Raw genomic sequence first — 5,739 nt, forward strand, 5'->3', positions numbered from 1 at the left:
TAGCAACCCAGCATCTAATAACTACTCCACAATGCATTCTCTTAGGCCTAAAGATGGTGAAGCATCATGTACTCGACGTTCAAATAACACCACTAAGGGAAACAACAACATACATATCATCAAAATATCAAACGAATACCAAATTTACATGATTACTTGTGACAAGACTTCTCCCATGTCCTCAAGAACAAAAGTAACTACTCACACATCATATTCATGTCCAAGATCAAAGAAGTATTGAATAGCATAATGGATCTGAACATATAATCTTCCACCAAATAAACCAACTAGCGTCAACTAGAAAATGTAATCAACACTACTAGCAACCAACAGGTACCAATATGAGGTTTTGATACAAAGATTGGATACAAGAGATGAACTAGGGTTTGAGATGATATGGTGCTGGTGAAGATGTTGATGAAGTTTGCCCCTCCCACGATGAGATGGTTGTTGGTGATGATGATGGCTTCGATTTCCCCCCTCCCGGAGGGAAGTATTCCCGGCAGAATCGCTTTGCCGAAGAGCAAAAGTGCTCCTGCCCAAGTACCACCTCGAGATGGTGGCGCTCCGTCCCGAAAGTCCTCTCCTTATTTTTTCTAGGGCAATGGGCTTATATACCAGAAGATGGGCACCGGAGGCTGGCTAGGGGCCCCACAAAGCCACCTGGGCACGCCCTAGGGGTTGGGAGCACCCTGGTGCTTCGTGGGCACCTGGGTGGCCCCCTCTAGTACTTCTATTCTCCAATATTTTTTATTTATTTCAAAATAAATCTCCGTGAAATTTCATCTCATTTAGAAATGTGCATAATAGGTATCTTTGACATAGCTTTTTCAGGTCCAGAATTCCAGCTGCCGGCATTCTCCCTCCTCATGTAAATCTTGCATATTAAGAGAGAAAAGGCATTAGAATTGCTCCATAAAGTGTTATACTGATTAAAACACTATAAATAACAATAGGAAAACATGATGCAAAATGGACGTATCAGTTGTCTCCCTGGCAGCGCTTTCTTTAAAGCCATTAAACTAGCATACAATACTCAAGTAATTGGTCCACCCGGATCCCAAGGTATATCAAAGCCAATTTTAATTAACAATGATTTACAATTTAGTATTGAGCACAAAGCAACATATATCATGCAACGATGAAGTTAACTCTCTTCCTATGCATCGGCATGTCATAAAAGAACAATTCATGCACACATAATAAAGGTCGATACATAGTATAAACAAACTGTTGCAATTTTATCGTATTGGAAACATAGAGAGGTGGAGATGTAGTTCCTCTCTCATAATAATTGCAAGTAGGAGCAGCAAGCACATGCATATTATATTCATCCAAATCATCATGTGTAGTAGTAAAACGCAACCCATCAATATAATCCTTAATAAGCGCAAACTTCTCTGATATAGTGTAGTTGGGAGAATTCAAAAAGATAATAGGACTATCATGTGTGGGTGCAATAATAACAATTTCATTCTTAACATAAGGAACTATAGTAAGTTCATCACCATAAACATCATTTGTATTGGCTTCATGGCCACAAGCATAGCAAGCATCAATTTCATCAAAAACATATATTTCAAACGAATCCAAGGGATCATAGCAATCATCACAACACTCATCCTTTGGTAAGGACAAAGGAAAATTAAACAATGTATGATTTGCAGAGTTACACTCATTAGAAGGTGGGTACATGTAGCTAATCCGCTCTTGCTCCAATTGTTCTTCACTTTCCTCCTCATCTTTTTCATGTAATGAGCTCACAGTTTCATCTATTTCTTCTTCCATAGACTCCTGCAAAATATTAGTCTCTTCTTCAACAGCAGAGGCGTCCTCAATATATTCTTTAATATATATAAGCATTAGAAGCATAGTTTTCATAGCAATATTTAAGCATGGCAAAAAAATAATATTTGTATAGAGTAGTATCATACTTTCAATCAAAGAAGCAATTTAATAGGCACCCTTAAAAGAAACAAATTCTTTAATTTTTTCAATATCATAATAACTGTAAACACCTTTGGCATAAGAAGATAAGATTCCATTATCCTTAAACTCACATTGGTAGGGAAGGTGTCTTTTAGGGTCTTTAGAACAACAAGTAAAATCATAGATTTCGCATAAATTCCAATCATAGCATTGCAAACAATTAATTTGACCCCATAAGAGTTTCCCATTTTGAGACAAGCGGTATTGCACAAAATAAGCATGCTCATCTAATGATTTTCCCTCAATTAAGCTAGTTAGGTTTTCAGCACGAGCACAAAAGTATCAAAGATGATCCAAGTAGAAAACTTCATCAATACGATAGATTTGGGTGGTTCTTCAACCATTAGGTTAGTAAGTACAACTATTTTTTTGGTACTAGTACAAATGCCCGTGCGTTGCACCGGGCAACAAAAGGGGCACAGCCTGCTTCATGTGCCATTTTACACCATTTTTTATATCCAATTTCAATAAACGTCGACAGTAATGTTGAACGTGGAAATTTCCTTTATGAACCTCAAGCAGTAAAAATAAGAACTTTAAGCAAACAGGGAGAAAGTAGGATGCTCTTGGGCAGAATTTGAGAGGAGGGGTAGGGAGCACTTGCGTTGTTCCTGTTCGCTTAAAGCATAGGCGCCTGGTTATCCCCAAAGGCAAGTGCCAATATACGTGAGAATAATGATGAGCATAAATGCAGAATATACATTGCATAATGCCCCAATAATCTGTTAAAACAAGTCTGTCATGCAAAGCTATACATCTAAATAAACGTGAGCTTAGCATACTTAAACCGATCTAGGGGATGAAAGAAAGTTAAGGTACCCTTTTAGTAACCTTTCCAGAAAAAAAAATTGATCTAGGGGATAAAACAAAGTTAAGGTATCCTTTCGGTGACCTTTCCAAAAAAATCCTAAATAGCTTAACACTGGATTAGTTTAGCTACCTCAAAAAGTCTAAAAAATTGCAACGACCAGAAGATTAACACTGATAATCTGAACCAGCAAGCTAAAGCTTATGTGCCACATTGCTCAATCCTGCTGATGGCAAGTTCTGCAGTTAATTGCATTGAAGCTTCAGATAGAATAGAATACATAAGATGCATCATATGTGCATAAATGATTTAATTGAATACATGTTCGTATTGCAAGATGATTATGTTGTTCATACCAGATAGTATCTCCATCATAATCATGTGTATATGCATTTTGGATCAAACAGGAAGATATGGAACCTTGGTAGTTCCTGGAATACACAAAGGCCATAAGGTAGTTCCTTAATTATAGTAAACAAACCAACTTTTTTCATCTTGGAAATAATATGTGCATGTACTATTTCGTACAGATGGTGATTATTCAGTGTTTTGCTTACCTGATGGATTATTTCCTGGTCGATGAGATCTATGCTCTTACATTATTAAAAAAGAGGAATAAGACTTATACTCTCAGAACTACTTGAAATCACCAAATTATTTTTAGATTACCACAAGAACAGAGTTAGAACTTCGTATCTCTAATACCGCTACTTAAAATGGCATTTCAAGTACTGGCAAACCTGCCAATACCAATACATCAACACTTTCACCAGTAGCTAATTGTGCCTTCAAATAATAGTATAATTGTATGGTGAATCAATCAGCTAGCTCTTTTGTACTTGCCTATCTTGTCGCGTCCGGTCAGTTCGGAAAGTAGTCCAGTAAGTCTTCAGATGTGCGTGATTGCTAGAAAAAACTCCTCGGGTCGCATCAGCAAGGTCAGGCTGTGCCAACATCACTCAGATTATAACAGGGCCTGGTACAACCCGGAAACACCGGTGTGCTCGGCAGCGGCTCCTTGGAAGACCAACATGTTGCCTCCGAGCAGGTCGCAGCGTGTGTAGCCCGTGAGGGAGGCAAAGAGACACTCAATGCTTTAGTAGTTCTCACTTGCCATTGATTTTATGAACCAATTGCCCACAAAAACATTCAGCTTTAGGACAGAAATTGTCAATGCTTTAATAGTTGACAGAGAGCTTCTTTGTCAAGTGTTTCACAATATAACTATCTGGCTGAAAAGGGGTACGAAAAAAGTTTATGAGAAGTCAGTTCTCTAACCTACAATGGTAAGGACATGCCAGTTTGGCAAGGAACTTCGTTGAACAGGAGATTATGGCGGAACGGCAACAAAGAAAATCAAGGAAAGGCATCAGCCATAACTGACGACTGGGGAAAGCCATTGATGATGTTAACCCTGCCATATAGGCCAAATGGAATCAGACACATTACTGAAGCTGTCGATATAAAATTGGTTTAGGAATAGCTTAAGGAGCGGCGTGTTTACAAATGACATTTAGATAATGGGTTTCTTAACTTATAAGCTCACCTGATGAGAATAGTTTGCTCCGACTGTTCTCCATGAGGTACCCATAGATTGTATGTAAAAAAACTCACAAAGTTAACAATCCCAAAATAAATTAGATCAATTCAATAAATTGTAGCAATCTACCATCAGTCTTACCAATCAAATCAATGTTATATATCTATTAAGAAGAACAGATGCACGGACGGCCAATTTATGACTCAGAGAGACAAGAGAGCAGATTGACAAAAGAAAAGCAAGATGTGGTTCAACCTACGATAAGTCCAACACCACCAACGGCCCCTGCATCCTCACAAGCTTTCCTCCATGGCACTTCAAGATATGAGTCGACGCTTGCCGATGCAACTCTCCGCGATCTGCACACCATCATGTTCAATGGGCACTCCTCTTGGTTTAGATTGAGGGACCGACTCTGATCCAATTCCTTCTCATGTGTGCAAGTGGGAGGAAGGAGGTGAAGGGGGCTAGGGGTGGCCGCGCAGCTTCATGGAAGCTGCTTGTGTTGTCAGTGCCACCAACACCCGAGCGAATTGGGTCGGGTCACCGGCGGTGGAAGCTCGCGGGTGTGGGGGCACTTGGGGTAGGGGTAGGCATGCTGGAGGGGCGCGCAGCGGCGGCTGGCGGTGCACGGTGAGGCGGGGTGGGGCGTGGCAGGAGGTGGCGGCGCTCTGTAGGTGGAAGAGATGGGATTGGGGAAGGCAGGATCATGCGGGTCGCTGTTTTTTGTCCTTTAATTTCACACGTACCTGTTCGGGTTTACTTAACACGAGGACTGTGGGGTCAACTAAAACAAACACAAGGACTTTTTTGCAAAAACAACGTGACGGTGAACTCGACAGACTCAACCCGTGCTTTATTATTAGGGAAAGATTTTACGATTCCTATCCATAACTAGAGATAGAAGACAAGAGCACAAAACAAAAACTACTTAGTGATAAAGCAAACAAGCACACACGAGAATATCAACCCCACGCTATTGCTCCCCAGCAACGGCGCCAGAAAAAGGTCTTGATAATCCACAAGTATAGGGGGTCAATTGTAGCCTCTTTCGATAAGTAAGAGTGGCGAGCCGAATAAGGAGATAAATGTAGAATTAATATTCCCTTCAAGTTCTATCGACCACCGATACAACTCTACGCACACTTAACGTTCGCTTTACCTAGAACAAGGATAAATCTACTTTGTAGGTGTAAGGATAAGTTTGCAAGGATAAAACTAGATATACTTAGCGAAAACAAAACTACGAGTAATTTGCAAGAAAATAAAAGTTAGTTGTTTAGTAGAAAAAATTTTGTAACACAAGAGAAGGATTTGTCCCTAGGTAATTGATAACTAGACCGTTAATCATTATTGCAACTTTATATGAGGAAGAGGCATGAGCTAACATACTTTCCATACT

The 5,739-nt window shown here is 39.8% G+C and overlaps 1 long non-coding RNA gene across 1 annotated transcript; it reads right to left on the minus strand.

Annotated features, from left to right (window-relative positions):
* Positions 1 to 249: 249 nt before the first annotated feature.
* Positions 250 to 5,058, minus strand: LOC123122158 (uncharacterized). The gene is made up of 3 exons (XR_006460093.1): positions 3,154 to 5,058; positions 1,694 to 3,036; positions 250 to 877 (listed from the first exon to the last, which is right to left on the minus strand). It is a non-coding gene; the product is annotated as an uncharacterized lncRNA (long non-coding RNA).
* Positions 5,059 to 5,739: the final 681 nt, after the last annotated feature.

This window comes from Triticum aestivum, chromosome 1B (genome assembly GCF_018294505.1).
Source record: "Triticum aestivum cultivar Chinese Spring chromosome 1B, IWGSC CS RefSeq v2.1, whole genome shotgun sequence".
In the NCBI taxonomy this organism is placed as follows: Eukaryota; Viridiplantae; Streptophyta; class Magnoliopsida; order Poales; family Poaceae; genus Triticum; species Triticum aestivum.